We start from the raw sequence: 19,340 nt of genomic DNA on the forward strand, positions 1-19,340 counted from the left end.
CGACCTGAGCCGATTGTTCTGGTTCGTGGAGTAATCAATTTCTCCTGGCATTTCTTAAATGGTCTTTATTATTCAGTGAATTCCCTGGGGAAGTCTGAACATTTGTCCCTGTTCCACGGTTTTAGAAATTGATGGCCACTGCTCTCAAAGGATGCTGGAGTTATGATGATTGAAGGAGTAAGGTGGAAAGAAAGCGAAGTTGAAACAATGGAGGCCAGGGTAGATAACACTAGGGACAGTGAGGGAGGTGGACAGCCATTGTTAGAAAAGCTGAAGTAGAAACTGTAGACTTAAAGTCTGCTCAGCTTTGATTAATCGAAGCTATAAAAATGAAATGCTGAGCCAGGGGAAAATAAAATTACACTTGAGAAGTTACTTTAAAATGTGTTAATGCCTTTAACTTGCCAAGCTTTTTCTCCTTCCAGTCTGAGTGTAAAATCACTGCAAGAAAATGCAGACTTTTAAAAATGCAACCTTTATTTTTAACTATGGATTATGATTATGTATGGGGCAAGACCTGACTTTTATCAGCCAAAAAGTAAAAGAAAAAAAAAACAAATAAAAATAGATCTGTGAGGATGCTATATTGTGTCTGTATTTTGGAATAAGGCCCTTTAATATATTTGCTAATATAAAACACATTTCAATATGTCCTTGGTAGACTGAAGACACTTACTTGAACACTAGCAATGGTGATGACAGTTATGTGAATGAATTTGCTGGAGAGATATAATACAGACTTCTATTTGTCCCAGAAATGGAACTCAGTACACACCAAAGTAATGATTGCATGAAGCCAAACATAATGAACTAATGAGTTTTATTGGGGGTTACTTGTGGGAATATGGCTGAGAGGTTACCTCAGGAGCAGGACTGATACGAATGCAGCTACATCATTGGAAGCTCACTCCAACACAGTGAATACTTATGGAGGCTGATTTTCTGGAGCCCTCTGCATACCTTACAGACAGCTCAGCAGATCCTAGACATTGCCTCTTAGCATCTGGACTGCTCAGTCTCCTCCACAGCAGTTGCTTAGCTCTTCTGTAAAGCTGGGATGCGCCTTTGAGAATCTTCCAAGTTTCCTCCCTTTCAGGCACATGGTATTTCCATTATCTCTTGGGTCTCAGGCATCTCCCTTCTGGAGGGAATATTACAATTTTAAGGAAAGAGTCATACTACAAGACTTTTGTGTTTAAACAATAGAAGTGGGCATCAGAGGTTTTCAGGAGACTGGTGCTGGCATGAGTAGTATTAGTTATGTTTGGATTAGTGTCTCTCAAAAGCCAGTGCATAAAAGGCTGGAGCACCACTTTCTTTTAGTCTCTGTTCCCTGATTCATGATGTAAGCAGTTGATTTCACCATAGGCTGCTAGATACTGCCATCTGATGCTTCACCAGAGGCCCCCAAACTAAACCACCAATTTTGGTCATGAATTTCTTTATCTGTGTGCTCAATAAATATTTTTGTTCTATAAGTGGCTTACCTCACTTATTTGATTATAATTATGCAATTATTCAAAGTATCTAAACTTTTTAAAAATAATAAATTGTGTAGAAAACAGTCTTTTTATTTTTTTTAATTCGAGATTTTCACACCATGTTTTTTGACTGTATTTACCCTCCTCTCCCAACTCTTCGCAGAGGCATGTTTCTGCAATTCCTTAACCATCCAACTTTGTGTCCTGTATTATTTCTCAAACCCATCAATTCCAATTTGTGCTGCCCATTTATTATTGAATGTATGGCTTTCCACTGGATTATGGTTGAAGTAACAGGGACCATAACCCTTAAAGAAAACTGATTCTCATTCTCCCAACAGCTATCATTTTCTAGTAGCTTCTTGCCTAAGGGTGGGACTTCTTCCACAGCTCCCTGATTCAGTGCCAGGATTTTGTCTGGCTTGAGCTTTCCCAATTCTTATGCATGTTGTTACAGTCACTGTGGGTTCATATAACTGCTCTACTGTTTCCTGAAAACACTGCTTCTTTATAGTCATCCATCAGCCCCGGCTCTTATAATCTTTCCAACTCTCTTCCATAATAATTCTTGGGAGGAGTGTGAGTTATTTAGTTCCATTAAAGCCTGAAAATTCTTCAGTCTCTTATTTTCTAGACTTTTACCAGTTGTGGGTCTCTGCGCTGATCACCATCTACTGCAAATAGAAGCTTCTCTGATGAGGTTGGAGAGATGAAAATTCTACAGATACAGCGATGTCATTAGGATTTTGTTTAATACTGTGTTCACTTAGCAGAGTAACAGTAGAAAATTCCCCTCAGTTCTTCTGACAAGCCTAGGCACAGATTCTTGGCCATCATTATGGATCATGTACATGTTTAATGTAGATTGGGCCTTAAATACAAGCAGAAAGTGATGGCTTACTTTCATGATGGTCATGATACTATTGCACCAGGAGGCATGTCTAGCCAGGTACATCTTGACTGTAGCTCTCTCACAGATGGGTAAGATTGAAGATAACGTTTTTCCCCTTTTGGTAACGTGCACGGTAACTTCCAGAACTATGAAATCTACACAGAGAGATGACAATTTTGGGTGAATTCCAGCTGAATACCTCCATGTTTTATGATTCGAGTACATGGTGTCTTCATCTATGGGGATTTACTGGTAAGTTATAGAGTATAACCTAGAGCAATGGCAATTGCTTATAGTGATTGAGGGTCTTGGACACTTTACTGGTCAACAACTCCAAAATTGTTATTCCATTCCTGGCACCCATTTTTTCTTTGTTAGCCTGTGGTATCTTGTAGGATAGTTGCTGCCCGGTTCCAGGCTAAGTCCGTTTTTTAACTAATTTAAATATGCGTATGTATATATTTTAGGAAGGTTCTATCAGAGTTAAGAAATTTTGTGGCCAATTATTTTATTATTGATAGCAAGAGTAGGACTCAGGGTATTTGCACTATAAGGATTATTGTTCAATAGTTATTGAGTGTGGAATTCCTCAGTGTTCAGGTTGAGAACTCCTGCAACTGTATTAGATTAGTTAGTTTTCTTGGTAATTGTGTAGTGTTACAGAATTATTCCTCCTTCACCTGCTGACCCTCTCCAAATGGCTGAGGAGGCTGGGAGTTCACAAGGCTCCAAGAACATAGTAGAAAAGAGGCTTCATATGCACATTGGGTCTTACCTCCAGCTTCTTGCATCCCTTCTCCATGTGCTCTGCCTTTAGCATTAATGTTAATGCTGAACTATCACTCACAGCACTGTTGAGACTTCTTGTAAATGATGAAGCAAAATTGTAGTTTCGTTCTCCTGTAATACCCGGGCCCAGAAATCCCCTCCAGCAGAAGAAGGCGTGCTGGTACTGCTAGTCCACATTGAGTCCCAGCCATATCCTTTATTAAACTTGGTAAAATGACCAGAGATGGTAGACTTTTATGTTACTTAAGCTTCCCTGAAGTATCCAGATATGTGGTCAGAGTATCTCTCTCTCTCCCTCCCTCCCACTCTCTCCACATCTCTTTCTTCCTTAGATGATTTCTCTAGAGAGTACTGATCAATGCAGAGCTATGTAACCTTGATACAGTGGTACAGAAGCTTTCTACCTAAGACCTCAACATCTCTTAATCTGCGTCTTATGTGTACTTGACTATTATCTGCCTGGTTCTTTTACCCATTGTTGAAGTGAGATATTTAAATCTGTCATTATTTTAATGACTTACCTGTTTACCATTTCTGCTTTGAATTTTTTGTATGTACTTTAGAAACCCCTTGATCAGGTATATACATGCTTATAATTATTGTATGCTCCTCATGGTTTGGAGCTTTTCTTATTAGAACATGACCACTGTTGCCGCTCACAATAACATCTGCTTCAATTAAAGTCCTTTTCATCAAATGTTAGACTGGTATTTAAGTTTACTTTTCCAACAGAGTCTTTCTCTCAACTCATAAATATGCTTGCATTTAATTTTCATTTTTAGATGACCTGAAGTCAGATAGTGTCATTTAATTATCTTGCCAGTTTGTGCTTATCCTAGGAGTATTTAATCTATTTGAACTTAGTATGGCTGTTGTTATGGCAGTTTTGGTATCCACATTTTTCTACTTTGTCCTGAATGTGTGTAAGTGTTTGTTTCCCTATTTTGCCATTATATTTTTGGGGAAGGTTCAACATCTATTTCTCAACATATCATCTTATTTCCTATCATTCTTTTCCTGTTGGTCACATTGTTTTTCAGAGTGGTCCTAAGCATCTCCTGCAAGGAATCAGCCATTGGGATAAGGCCATCCTTTCTTCCCTTGTCCCCACAATGTGTGTAGCTCAGATATATATTTAACAACAATTAAAGATGGGGCAGCTTATTAGATGAGTGACTATATCTTTCAGACATTTGTGCTCTTGTATATTAACTTCTCTGATCATTTCATTCCACAAGCATTGCTGTTCATCTGTGATGCACTAAGTGTTTTCCACATAGTGGGAAAATATTGGTGAAATGTTTCTGCCTCCATGAAGCCCATGCATTCTCAATGAAACTAGAAAGAAAGTGAACAAGTAATTCAACAAAAGTTTTCAGTGTTTTGTTTGTAATGAAGTAGAGTTGAGAGGGAAAGGTGGGAAGGTGCTCTGTCATTAGACAAGGTAAGGCTTTCTATGATGACCTTAACCTGAGAGCTGAATAATGAGAGGGAAGCAGAGATGGGAATGAATTATTCACTCAGGTTGACTTATTTTTTTGTGGAATGCAAACAATTCATAGTAAGTGTGCAGAAAGGGTCTCACAGTCTATGAACCTACTATGGACTTAAGCTGTGAAAAAAAAACCACCACAGTATTGTGTGGGCAACACTTGTTCATCAGGAATGCTATCTAACCTTTTCAGCGAGGCTGTGTGGTCCTAACAGAGTGTAGGTCTCCAGGCCAGTGGCAAAAGCTGTAAACCATCTAAAATCAAATATGCAATATGCATGTCTCAAAGATTCCTCTATGAAAGGACAAGGAGGTGCTCAGAGGACAAGATAAACATGATTTCAGTTTTCATGGCACTGTATGTCATTTTGGGAAATGACAGTGACTAGAGAAACATATTCACAGGACAACTCTAGTTTAATGCATTGGAAAGAAATCAGGGTAGTAATGCTTATCTTTGTTTTCTTTTTTTTTCAATCTTAGTAAATCTAGGAATATTACTCAGATCTCCTCAACTTTTCCATAAATTTAAATTGGGCTGAGATAATCTTTCAAAATATCCAGGCTGAATGAACTGGATTGTATTTTAGATGATTACATGCTGTGGAAATGGAAAACTAAAATCTTCTGAGTACTATGCTTATTTACAGTTCCATTGGAAATAAGAATATTAAGTGTACAGTACCACAGAATCTGTTCTGTCCTTTGATTAATCAAATAAAACATTATAGAATTTTTTTTATGCTTGGGAATATTTCCAGTGTAAATAGAAGTGACTTGCATATGATTGCCTTCTAAAAGTTGTTTTACCTTTTAGAAGTAAGAGGCTGTTTGAAAGCATGATTAAAATATTAACTAGAATAATGGACCGATCACAACTTCACTTTTTATGTTATATGATGGAACGATTAATACTGGAATTGGAAGCCAACTGTCTTGATGAGGAGATGGGTTTAAAAAAAAACGACATAGTTCATTCTTAAGGGAGGCAGCTTTACAGCTGAGTGACTAGGGTGTCTTAGTAAATTCTGGGGAAGCACTTCCACCTTTGTTGTCACCCCACCACTGTTGTCATTTAAAAGTGGGATCACCAGAGAGAAGACAATGTATATTTTTAGACTGTAATTGAGCAATTGAGTACAAAATCTACTATTCTGAATTCAAGAGGTGATCAAATGGATAAAGGGGGCTAAGAGTAGGTAAATAGTTTCTATTTTTCCTTAATAATGTCTTACAGGAATTTTAAAAGTGAAAATTCACAAGTCTCAGGAGGGAAAATGGATTGCATTGCAGCTGTGTACTTCAGATAAATGATTTACATAAAATCTCTGCTTACTCATCTACAAAATGGGGACAATAATACGTTTTAAAACACGAGCTCAACAAGGCCAGTACTCAATTAATAGCATCTTTATTCAGCAATCACTACTTATCCCAGAAGTGATTAAACATGAGAAATCCAGGATTTTCTTGTTTGTGTTTTCACTCCTAATTATGAACCAATTGAGTATGTACATAGGTACTTGAAATAGAAAAGAAAAAGAGAGGAATATTTCTAGCATTATGATGATTTATTCACTTTTTTACATTTTGCTTCTCTCTGGCCAACTTCTCCTCTCACGACTGTAAATTATACTAGCAAAGAATAAACTGCCATCATCAATAATAAAAATAATTTGTGATGTGCATCCTTCCATGTTCATAATCCTGACAACTTATGTATCTCTTCCTCCTTACATATTTCTGGTGTATCCCCTGGCTGAGGTGGACCTGTGAACCCTGCTCTGGACAACAGGACACAATGTGTCTCCTGCTTGGCATTTTAACAACCAATAATTGCTTTATTTACATATTTTCTGATCAGCACAATGGAAAATTCCAGTGGGTCGGTGTTGGTATCTGTCCAATTCATCACCCTGTGTACAGACACCAGCCCAGGTAGGTCCCAGCCCCATCTTGTGATGGTCATTTTGCTGTCAGTATTCATCTGACAAGAGATAGAAAATCTTCCATGTATATGTGACTTTCAGTATCATTCATCTCATAAAGCCACCAATGTTCATCCATGGGGACTCTACACAGAGGATATCCTCTAATCCTTATCATTCTTCCAACATCTCACTCCTAAACTCTGGGCTAAGTATCTGCCTGTTATTTTTTTAAAGTTTTTATTTGTGTGACTTAACTCTACAAAATGATGGGATTCGTTAAGGAATATTTATGAATGTACGTAACAAATTTAGTTGCTGCACCCTTTTCCCTTATTACTGCTGTTCCCCCCGCCTCTCCCTGGTCCTCTTCTCCCTAAAGAACTTCCTTCTACCAGTCTGTTTTTAAAACCTAGATTCTACATGTGAGAGAAAACATGAAGTGTTTCTTTCTGAGCTCTATCCTTTATGCCTTACACTGGGTGTAGCTTTTTCCATGAGTTTTCACAGCGACAGATGACACTAAAACCAGAGCAGCATTGAAGAGCTTCCCTCTTCCAAAGCATGCTTACCGTACCCTAGGTTAATAGATCCAGTTTTTTCTCTTCTTCTTATACATCAATATGTGCCAAGACCTGAGGGACATATGATTCTATGATCATTTTTCCAGAATGGTGCTCTGGGAAAGAGATTGAAGTGCCTCTATGTACATGTAAAATTTAATATAAAATTTCTCCTACATAGATTATAAATGTAGATCTTCAGGTGGGGGAACTTAATTATTTATCAACTAGATTTTAAAAGAAAGTACTTAGTTAATTGCATCTTACTTACCAATATTTATTTTTAGATTCTCTTTAAAGAGAAAGGTTATGTTTTTTCTGGTAGTGCATAGATGCAACATTGAACTTACATTCCTCAACAATCTATGTTTTATGTGGATCCTGATTTAAATAACTCTCAATGCATGGCACAAAATGATAAAAGTCAATTGAAGGGCACCTCATGGATAGTACTTTAATCATTTTATCTTTGTTTTCTATTTAGAGTTATTGATTATGCATTCTGGACTCTACCTTCCATAACTCTCATCATTGTATAAAATCTTTGCAAGTTTCAGGTGCCAAATACCTAAAGAATTTGTACGCACACATGCACAATTTACATACACACATGCAAATTACAATGTTGCCATAAGGTAATTAGCAATTGGTTACAGTTTGCTGCTAATGAGGTCAAGGTTACAGATTTACTGTTCCACTGAGTCTGTCTTTTGGCTCAGATCCATTGCTTCTGTTTCTCCCTAGACCCCTGAACTGCTATTTCACAAATGCTGTTTGTCACCAAAATGGGCCATATAGGAGGATACAAGTGCTTTGTTGCCAAACTGTAGTCTACTAGTCAAGGCTCAGCATTTTCCTGACAAGTGGCACATGTGGAGTGCCAGATTTTGTTCACACAGGTTCAGAGTAAAGGATGTAAACCCACAGAACCAGAGCACCCATCTTTACACAGAGAAGCAGCTCTCTGTTACATATTTGGAAACAAAACTGATGTGAAGCCAAAAAATATGTTAAGGAAACATATTATTTCATTTAAAAGAAAATCAAATCTTGACTTCCTTAATTCATTCTTCTACCCATTTTACTAGTTCATTCTGTTATATAGCCTTAATTGTTATCACTTGCATTGGAAAATAAGCCAAATGGAACATGCAATGTGTTCTGGGGAATACATGGAAAATGGATGCCTAGAATCCGTATGAAAAAATAATAATATTCTCTTCTATAATTTACTTCAATTCCTTGGAGTTTTTATCTTTTAACAAACTTGTTATTTTAAGACAGACTGCAGAAGCAAATGTTTATATAACACTTTGGGGACTAAAATACACTTAGCAGGGTTGTGGATGGTTCTGAGTGGAATAAAGCTTGTCTCTCATCAAGAAGTCCATAGGTTCCATCCCCAGTACTGATAGTAACAGCAACTGCAACAACAATAATAAAGTCCTAACTACAACTCAGGCGTATTTTCATTTTTGAGAGACATAAAACTTGATATTTTTCATTTTGGAATTACTTTGAAATAGTTTGTTTCAACTACTCATTCTTAATCCTTTTTCGTAGATTATGATAAATGTTTTTATTCTGAAGCTAATGCACTAATAAATCGCAATATTGATGAAAACAAAAGCAGAAACCTTTAGTCAGGTTTCACTATTCACACTATCAGTGCTCCCTAATGTAGCTAGAATTGTCCTGCCTGGCCCACAGTCAGGACAAATCTCTCTCACCCTCCAGTCCCACAGCCACTCAGACCCAACCAAGTAAGCACACAGAGACTTATATTGCTTACAAACTGTATGGCTGCAGCAGGCTTCTTGTTATCTAGTTCTTCTATCTTAAATTAACCCATTTCTATAAACCTATACTTTGCCATGAGCAACGTACAGGTACCTTACATCTCTCTTGTCATGGCAGCGGCTGGCAGTTTCTCTCTGCCTCAGCCTTCCACTTCCCAGAATTCTCTTCTCTGCTTGTCCCACCTATATTTCCTACCTGGCTACTGGCCAATCAGTGTTTTATTTATTAACCAATCAGAGCAACACATTTGACATACAGAACATCCCACAGTACCCTAACATCAGCAGAAAACACTGAATTTAGAAATACAAGATGATTGCCCCTGGTGAAACTTAGAGGCTGCTTTCTACTGACTCCAGGTCTCTGTTTTATCATGTGATCAGTACTTAACATTAGTTATTTTTGTGTGTTTCTATTTAATGACACACTCTTTAAAGCAGATTGCTTTTTCAGTAACATGACACTCATATACACAGCACTTCAACGGTCTTGATCATATTGTCTAAAGCACAAGGCACAGCACAACCTTCTTGTTCTCACTAGTTAACACTCATTAAATTCTAGGTATTTTAAATAGTGCAATCACCAAGAGAAAGCACAAAAATTTGAAAAGTTAAATAGACTGTTCAAGGGCAATAGTTTACAGTACAAAAGCTGGAATGAGAAGACTTCATAACTTTCTCCATTTTCTGGGAATATTTGTTACAACATGTAAAGTTTTTTGACTCTGTGTGTATTTGGAAATGACTGTAAAATTTTTGTTTTAGAAAACATGTTAATAATGAGGACTGACTCTCTATACATCTCAGGTTAGGAAAGGAAATGTGTTCCTGGTATCATTTAGGAAGGCAATGAATGACCTTGGTTTTGTATTTCCTTTCATTTTTGGCTTCCTATTTGCTTAATTGAGTGAAAAATTCTAATTAGTCATGCCTGACTGGTATAATTTAGGAAAGAGTCATATCTTCATCTTTCTCTACTTCTTACCTTTTGGCCTGTTCCTAGATTAGGTATTAGGTTAAAGACTTTCTCAAGGAAATGAGTGAACTTTCCTCTCATCTGGTAGTTTATGATATTATTATGAACATGAGATACCATGAAAGTGATTATGGTTGTAATCACATGTAAAATATTCTGATGATGTGTTCAATTATTGTCAATAATATAACAGACATTATGAATGACACCATATAGCTTAACCTATTAATATAGATTTTATTGCTACAAAACAAGTGTGTGTGTGTATGCATATGGGTATTCTATGGAAGTATGTATATGAAAACTAGTGTATATGTATGTATTCATTGTATGTATGTGTATATGCATTCATGTGTCTGTGTATTTAAATATAAATATAAATAATAAATTAACAATTCTTTTAATTCAAGGACATGAGGAAGAGTTTTGTTAACAAAAAGAAACTATTAATTTTGTAATTATTAAATTAAAGGAATTTTATATTTATCCCCAGGGAATACGTAAAGTACACACCAGGTGATGAGACACATATGTACTTCTCTTACTATCATAAATATAATTTACCTATGTCTTATCCAACTACAAAAGATTGCATAAATAAATTCCCACCATTCCATGTGTTGATTTTCATTTTAATTTACCCTGTTTTCCATAGAGGAGATTAAATATCTAGCAGTAGAAATTATCCCTGTAAATTTATACTTAGCTTCATGCTGATAATATTTTGGGGACTACTGACCTAAACTTCAAACCAAATAATTAGTTTGCTATGGACAAGCAAGTAATAACATTTCTGAATATTGCTATTTTCAGTTAAAATCACACACAGTGTTTACTCTACCAATACAACACCATAAAGGTCACATTTTCTCTCCCTCTTTTTAAAACAAATCTTAGCTGATCCATACTTATATTGCCCCATGGAGAAGTGTTTGGGCTGTAGCTTCTCAAACTGATTGTCAGTGGATGTAATGAAGCTTGGACCAGTTTGACATCTTTTGGAGCATTTTTTTTTTCTGCAGGAGTTTTTTTTTCTTTCTTTCTTTCTTTCTTTCTTTTTAACATCCTGCTGACTTGACTGATTCAGCAGAGTGTCACAGCTGGAAAACTGTCTCTTGCAGCTCATCCTATAAAAGTAACCTTTGCGTGCTTAGAAATGGCCTTTCTGAGACAGGACTTAAGTTCATCCTTGAATCCAAATTATCGTTTTGGCCCCAGTGCTGAGCAAGAAAAAGATAAGACAGAAATGATTCATCTAGCACTTTCCTAAGAGTTAGAAAATGTCTTTTATTTCTAGCTTGTGCTTTATTACATTTTCTGCCTGTGCACATGCTCTCTGGATAGCATAAAAGTGCTCCTGACAAATTGACACTTTAGAAATGCTGACTCTGTGTTTTAAATCCTGTAAAAATATCCAAGTGACAGATACATTGTTTCTATTAAAGACACTTCTAAGTCAGGACTGTCATCCCCTGTGCTGTTACTGCAAAGGAGGGACTATTGTTTGAATGTGCCTTGATTTTTATAGGCATTGGAGGTGGGGGGTCGGCTATCCGGGCTGTCTCTTTATATTTAATCTAGAAGTTCGGCTTGTCTTTGCCATATATTTGCTTGATGCTTTTTATTTGTGAAAACTGAGAATCAGTTGCTGCAGGCATTCATTAAGTGTCTTCAGAATAAATAATTCTCTTTTAACAAAGATTATTTTTATCAGACATAGTAATTATAAGACCACAATGGAAATTAACATGTTATACGTAGTTGGGAAATTTGACTTGCCATCCTGGAGGTAAATGCTATAGGGAGAGAGAATTGATGTTTTACAGAAGTTAAGTTTCAATGGTTATTGTCAATAATTTTTAATCAACGTGACTCACTGGTTTGCAGTAAAATCCAATAAGTGTCTATTGATTGGTTGTTTGATATATGCATAGATGTATTGGCATTTATGGTTAGTTAATAAAATAAATATGGTTTTATAAAATAATGAAGGGTTTTATGTATATACATAAAGTTTTAAGATGTTATTACAAACTAATAAAGGAAACTAACTTAGCTGGAAGATAAATAGCTTGAATTCAAGGCCATATGAATCTTCCTTGTTTTCCTGAAAATAATAACAAGCAAAAAAAAAAAGTACATTGGAATATGTATTCAGAAATAAAAGAAACAGCTGTATAAATGCTACTTTGTTTAGATTCTATCCAATCTCTGTTACATTCACCTCTCTTTTTCTATCAGAGAATCCACATGAGGATTCTGAGCCACTAGAACTTGAAGATATTAATGCATATATTCACGTACATTAAATTGTGCTTCCTAATGTAAGTGATTTGCTTGTGAGAGTGAATCTACATTGGTTTGATTGAAAAAGTGTCTAGGAGACCTTGTACAGGTCTGTTAAAAGTTTCCAAAGAGGATGTGGTTTTCCTCATCCCATAGGAGAGAGGGAAGGAATGTAATAAAATATGAAAAGGGAGAAATCCAGATGGTGTAAGCATTCTCTTTTTTCTTTGTAATTTGCTGCTATGAGTTACTTTACTCCATTGTGTCCTTGCCATGGTGAATTCAGACTGCTGGTATTCTGAGCAAAAATAATTCCATCCCCCTTTAAGTTGGTTTCTAAGGTATTTTTTCATAGCAGTGAAAAACCTCATGCAAAACTATTTTATATTGTTATCTCTTAGAGAGAATAGAGTATGATGAGTAGCTGTACAGCATTAATTGTGTTGGGGATTATAACTAATATAGAGAGACCTTGAGACAGAAGAAATACAGAAGTTGTATGCATATTTTATGTAGATAGAGGAAACACAAAGGTTATATGGATGTATTATGTAAATTTACATAAGAAATGCACTGAGGTCTCAGAACCAATTACCAATAGATATATGAGGGATGGCTGTGTTTAATTATATGTGCTTTAAAAACTGTGCTAATTACATTGTGTCTATGATTCTAAAAATTAAGCGCAATATGATTTATCCATTTTCTTTCTCTTTTTGTTATTCACTGTTTTTACTGATATTGGAAGGTTGACACACACTAAATCATCTTTAAAATATAGTCATTCTTTCACTATCCATACAAGATTCATTTCAGGAATTCCTGAATACATAATACTCATATAAAATAGCATAGCATTTACATGTAATCTATGCACATCATCTATAATTTTAGCAATTTCTAAGTTCCTTATAAAACCTAGAACAATGAAAATTCTATGTAAGTAATGGGTATTCTGTATTTTAAAGAATAATCAAGATGCAAACTTTATAGCACATGTGCAATTTTCTTTTCCCTCCAATATTTTTAGTTGGATTTTACACCAGTTTGGTTCCTATTGCTGTGTTAAGCAATAAGACCAAAAGCAACTTTACAATTTACAACCTTTCAAATCGGGGAAGGATCTCCAAGTGGGAACCTGGAGGCAGGAATAGAAGCAGAGGTCATGGAAAAGGGCTGCTTACTGGGTTGATCTTCAGTTTGCATATTTTTTTTTACACAACCCCACACCACCTTCGCAGAAGTAGAACCACTCATAGTGGCCTGGGCTCTGTTACATTAATAATTAATCAAGTAAACACACCCTCGTAATTGCCTACAGACCAGTCTGATAGAGGAATGTTCTCAATGGACTTTCCCTCTTCTTAGGTGACCCTAGCTTCTGTCAAGTGTTATTTTAAATTTATTTTCTTATGTTATTTTTAAGTCCATGCACATGTATGTGTGGTGAATTTCTCGGCACACATTCTCGTATATGAATATGTGTGGGTCTGTGCATTGTCTTTTGTTGTCCTCTACCTTATTTTCTTGAGATAGTATCTCTCACTTAATCTGTAGCCCCAATTAAGCTAGACTGGTTATCCAACAAGTCCAGAGATTCTCCTTATGTCTGTCTCCCCAGCACTGGGGTTATCAGTTTGTGCCTTTGCACCTGGCATTGGCATGATGCTGAGGATCAGAACTGAAGATCTCATGCTTGTACGGTAAGCGCTTTAGCCTCTGAACCATCTCCCTAGCCATAGTCCTCTCTGTCTAAATAAAAAACATCAGTGTGTTGGCAACAATAGGTATGTGGACAAAACTGAAACTGATGTAGACAGCATAACTGGTGACTTTGATGTCTTTTAATCTCAATGGAGCATGTTTTTGACATGCAAAGCTTCCAAATCATTCGTCTGTAAACATGTAAAGGAGTTTATGCCTATTAGCATAGAGTTTCATGCCACTATTTTATTCTATTCTATTGATAAATGAATATATATTTAGTGCCTATGTATTCAATGTCCTCATGTTTTAGGTTAGTTTAGATTATTCTTTAAAGATGTTTACTAAAATGATAATGTTTTGTAGAGATTAGCCATTGGCTATCACCCCCTCTTTTTCTCCCTTCAATTTCTTGTGGACATAAATATGTTTCTACCACTTGTGTCTAGTTAAAAGACATGCTTTGTTTTCTAATCCTCTGCCTCCCCGCTTCAACACACACACACCTCAAATCCAACAGGGTTTAGGAAAGGAGCTGACCTGGCAGCTCTTGGAAAAGAAATGATGAAGGGCTAAAGTCTATACAGAATTGTGATTCTTACATGAATAGTCACCCTGCCATAAAAACTAAGCACGGAGTTGGAAAGAACACAGTATTTAACTATGGGAGTTTCTTGTGCCCCAAAGGCTCAGAAGAAGCAGCTGCTTAAACATTGCTTGCCCTTTGACTAATGGGTAAAAGCACTGGCTAGGAAGACAAACAGGGCTTAAAGTGTAATACTTAAACAAAAGCAAAAGTACCTTCAGAGAAACTACCACACAAAGCACATTAGAAAGTTGCAAGGAGTTATGTTGAGGAAGAGGAAGAGGTGGTGGAATCAAAACTGATAATGTTTTACTCTTTGCAAGTAATTCAAACAAAGGTGTAATCATCTGTTTTTAACAGAGTTCCCCTAACGAATATATATAAAGGCTAGTGTTAGCACCACTAAAATGCTAAAAGGTCAGTTCTGTGCCTTTGAATATTTAATTTGAATTGCAAGCATCAAGATTCCAATTAAACACTATGTTCAAAGAAGACAAAGGCTGAGGAAGCCAAGCAAAGACTGGCTTTTCTCTGCACTTCATTTAGTATTAACTCTTTGCTCTTGATATTGACTGGGTGGTGGTTATGTACTATAGGGTGATACTGCATTTTACGCATCCCAGGATTATGTATGTCTATGCATCTATTGTGTAAAAAGTTCAGATTATATCTGTGTCATTTGTTTTCTGTTTAGAAGTCAGAATTTGGAACAATTTGGAACTGCAATACAGTTACTACTCAAAGAAATACTCATAACTTCCATCCTAATTATTGATTCATTGGTTTTTTAAATGATTTGAGAGGACTTCAGTTTCCTTCTTAATAACGGTTGTGATTCATGTACCATGTTCATTGGAAGGTGCTACTTAGAGAAAGTTTGTGCCTCCTAAGAAATACCTGCTCCTTCATCCTATGATGTACTTGGTTATTAATTGGTTAATTCTTAATTGATATTTCTTCCTATTTTAGCACTGAATTAGGCTTATATCTGTACTTCAGTATAATATACTCAGCTTTATATCTTTTATAAATTTAGGACTTTGACTGTAAATGACAAACTATCAATTTATTTAATAAAACTGGGACTTATCATTTTATATATGAAAATTGTGCAAACCGTGGCTGTTCCTAGCTTTAGAGATGCAGTTAGAATTTGATGCTTATCCCTCCCTCCCTCCCTCCCTCCCTCCCTCCCTTCATCCCTTCCTCCTTCTCCTCTCCCTCGCCCTCCCCCACCACGCTTCTTTGCTTCTCTTTGTGTCAGCATCAGCTTACTTTTCACGACTGTTCCATGGGGTTAGAGTCATGATCCCTGGGAATTTCTGACTCATGATTTCATAATTTCCTGACCACAGAGGAAAAGAGGATTTGGAAATTCTCAGAGAGTAACTGCGGTTGCCCACTTGGGTAAGAGGCTCATCTATTGAACCCATCATGGTTTCTGGGAGAGGTTAGATATAATGAATGCCCAACCTTGATTACAAGCCCACATCTGGAATAAAGTAGGTGGGAAGGAGAAGGAGGGAAGTTAGAGAGAAAGAAAGACAGTGAGAGAGAAAGAAAGGGAATGAGAGAAAAAGTAGTTATCCGTTGTATCATAGTCTACGTATGTATATAAATGAACCAATAAAGGGGAAGTATGTGATTAAATGGGAGAATAGATAACTAGTAATCACGTTTTCAATTTCTTAAATATATGACCATATAATTATGTCAACAAGGTACATGGGAAATAAGGATGATATGTATAAATCATAGGAATGGTGAGCAAGAAATATGAGGTGCAGAGATGATGTGGAGGATTACTGAAATGACTGTGTGAGAATGATACAGATAAAATCTAGCATGAATACCTGGCTAGGGGATAGTGAGTCATATATGAAAGGGAGAGGAATGGACTGGGGTTGCAGCTCAGAGGGAGAGTGCTAGCCTAGAATGCCCACATCCCTGTGTTTCATTTCCAGACACACACACACACACACACACACACACACACACACAGAGAGAGAGAGAGAGAGAGAGAGAGACAGACAGACAGACAGACAGGCAGACAGACAGACAGACAGACAGACAGTGAGAGAAAAGATGATGAGCATTACAGGCAAAAAATAGGGTAAGATGAGGGTTAGAAAATGTAACTTTTTAACATGAGAGAAAATGGAAGTTCCACTGTTGTTGTTATCTTTGCATTCACTCTTTCCAGCCAGTTAAAATAGTTTAAAATTATTAAGAGTCATCAGGTAAAATGAGAATCGTGGGTAAAATGAATGCCTGGCTTATAATGGCTTTCAGTATGATCTGAACAAATAGAATAACAATTCTCAAAGAATAATGCTATTTTAATCAATGGGAGAAAGAACATATTATGTTTTCTAATCATACAGTGCTTCAAACACAGTGGACAGAACAAAGCTCTATCGAATAATGAATGAATACTGTGTACTACAGAAGTGCTTCTCCGCTCCAGCACTTCAAATACTATTTAGCTGCTACTTCTTCCTGGGTTTGCTTTGTATCCCATGGAGATGATCTGACCTTAAGCTTTTGTTAACTTCAAAGAGAGCTCCATTTTTTTGCCTCTTCTCTGCGGGACTGGAGAAACAGACCCTTGGTTAACAACAGGAAGCCAAATTGATTTTAATATTGTCAATTCTTTACTCTGATGCAGGAATGTTATCTGGGCCATCTCAGTGGGCTAGTGATTACAGAACTGGATTAGACTGCAAATTGCAGACCAACTGCACAGGTCTGGTGTAGCTGTCAGGTCCAGAGCTGGAATGTACAGACCATGTTAGTCATCAGTTCTGACTATGCTGATGTAATCCCAAGTGGACTACTATTTCCACCTGAATTTTCATAGCTAATCTTCACTGTTCTCAGTGCTGTTCTCAGTAAAGTGATAGTATGTCAGCATATGGATGTTTGTGTGTTAGTTTTCCATTACTATAACAAAATGCCTGAGATGATTAATAGGTAAAATAACAGGCTTATGTTGGCTTGTAGTTTGGGGGACTCCAGCACAATGCTGTATGGAGCATACCCTCTACTTTAGTCCTTTAATGGACATGGGAGCTTTGCTCTGGGGTCATTAGGGTAAATCATGAGTGAGGCTATGGACTTGGAAATCAACACAGGAGGATAGATCAACATAGCTTTGGTCCTTCTGAGTTGAAAGGGATTGCTGAAAGTTTTTTTTCCAGATTAGTGTAGCAGGTCGGCAGATAGGAATTGATCTGATTCAGTAGGATTGAATAAAAGACATGGATTTGGGATCAGTTAAGTTTATGAGGCTGAGTAGGGAAGCATATTAAATAGCAAGGACTTTACAAGGACAAGGGATGCAATGCTGGTCAAGTTTCATTGTTACTCTGTTTAATCTTTTTTTTTTTTTTCCACATAGACACTGTGTATGTGCAGGGAAGCTAACTCCTTCCATATTCTGTTTAGTATCAGCAGCATTCCAGACTTCAAATCTTGTTGATTTTGAAATATCATGTACACAGTGACATTCAAAATACAAAATTCATTTATGCTCTGTGCCCATCTTTTATTCACAGTCTGGAGGCAATTGTCTGGGATACTTTAATGTACTTATAGTTTACAAAACTTCAATTGAAGTCAGGTGTGGAATTTTCCATTTGTGACATTATGTGAGAGTTGAAAGTCATTGAATTCTGAAATATTTATGATTTTTCTGTAAAGGATACTCAACCTCTGTTCAGTTCACCCATTCATTAGGTGGCAAGTACATGAAAGACAATGACCTTGGTAATAGTACATTGTGATGGGCAGGCACCTAATTAATTCTTGCTCTCATGAGTACATAGTGCAAAAAGAAAGATGGACAGTTATTAAGGCATATATAATGCCAATTGCAGACAATTGCTCTCACAAGGCAAATCTTCTTTGTATACAAAAAGCATCATGAGGTTGACAGACAGTCATTGTTTGGATTATTTGGGAAATAAATGATGTGTAATTGGAGATCCAGAGTATAGGATAGAGGAGTTAGAGATATTTCTCTGACCTTCCCTAACACAGTAAAAATTCTGATCCATGTTCTTATGAGAAATGAGATGCTGTTGTACATTCTTATTTTAAATGATTGTTCAATAAGATCTTTATGTAGATGGTAACAGCCCAGAAATGGAGTGCTAAAGAATTAGGGGAAAATAGAAAAGATCCACCACCTCCATGGAGCTCTGCATTGATTGCAGTAGATCTGACTCTCACCAAGCCTACTCCTTACCAGTTTCTTCAGGCACAAATACATAAGGCTGTAGTCTGCAGATCACTTTTTTTGGGACACTTAATACTGCAACTGGTAGATAACACATCTGTGGAAAAAGAACTAGATAGCTCTGGCCCCAAAGGAAAAAAAAATCAATGAAATGGAAAAGAACAACAACAACAAAAGCTTACCATTCTTTGCTGCTTAATACAAGTCACCACCACATCCCCCCAAAACCAGTAGGGGTTTGATTGAGTCAGAAGCTCCCATTTGAGCAACATTAGGCCCCATTGAATAAATGAAACTTTCAGTGAAAGTGATTTTTGGTTGGTGAGAAAATGAAGCCTTTTCACAATTATGTACACCTTTGCTGAAATTCAACACTGTCTGGTTGAAAGTATGAGGACAAATGCAGAATTCTGGTGAGAATCACTTTTCTTCAAAAGAAGGCACTCTCCTGTGGTGTAGTTGCTGCTATCATGCAATTACTGTATGGAAATTGCCTCCTGGTCTGTAACTCTTCCTTCACAAAGAAGTTATTCTTTATGACTGAGAGCTTTTCTCTTGTCAATTACATCCTAATAAATTATACCATAGTCCTATCTGGCCA

At 36.7% G+C, this 19,340-nt stretch overlaps 1 protein-coding gene across 6 annotated transcripts in view; it reads left to right on the forward strand.

The window, feature by feature from the left end:
* Positions 1-19,340, forward strand: part of Chl1 (cell adhesion molecule L1 like) — a 203,713-nt gene that overhangs the window by 78,656 nt on the left and 105,717 nt on the right. The gene's annotated exons all lie outside the window — the stretch shown is intronic.

The sequence above is a fragment of the Peromyscus californicus genome, unplaced genomic scaffold, assembly GCF_007827085.1.
Source record: "Peromyscus californicus insignis strain IS unplaced genomic scaffold, ASM782708v3 Scaffold_6__1_contigs__length_162567912, whole genome shotgun sequence".
Taxonomy (NCBI): domain Eukaryota; kingdom Metazoa; phylum Chordata; class Mammalia; order Rodentia; family Cricetidae; genus Peromyscus; species Peromyscus californicus.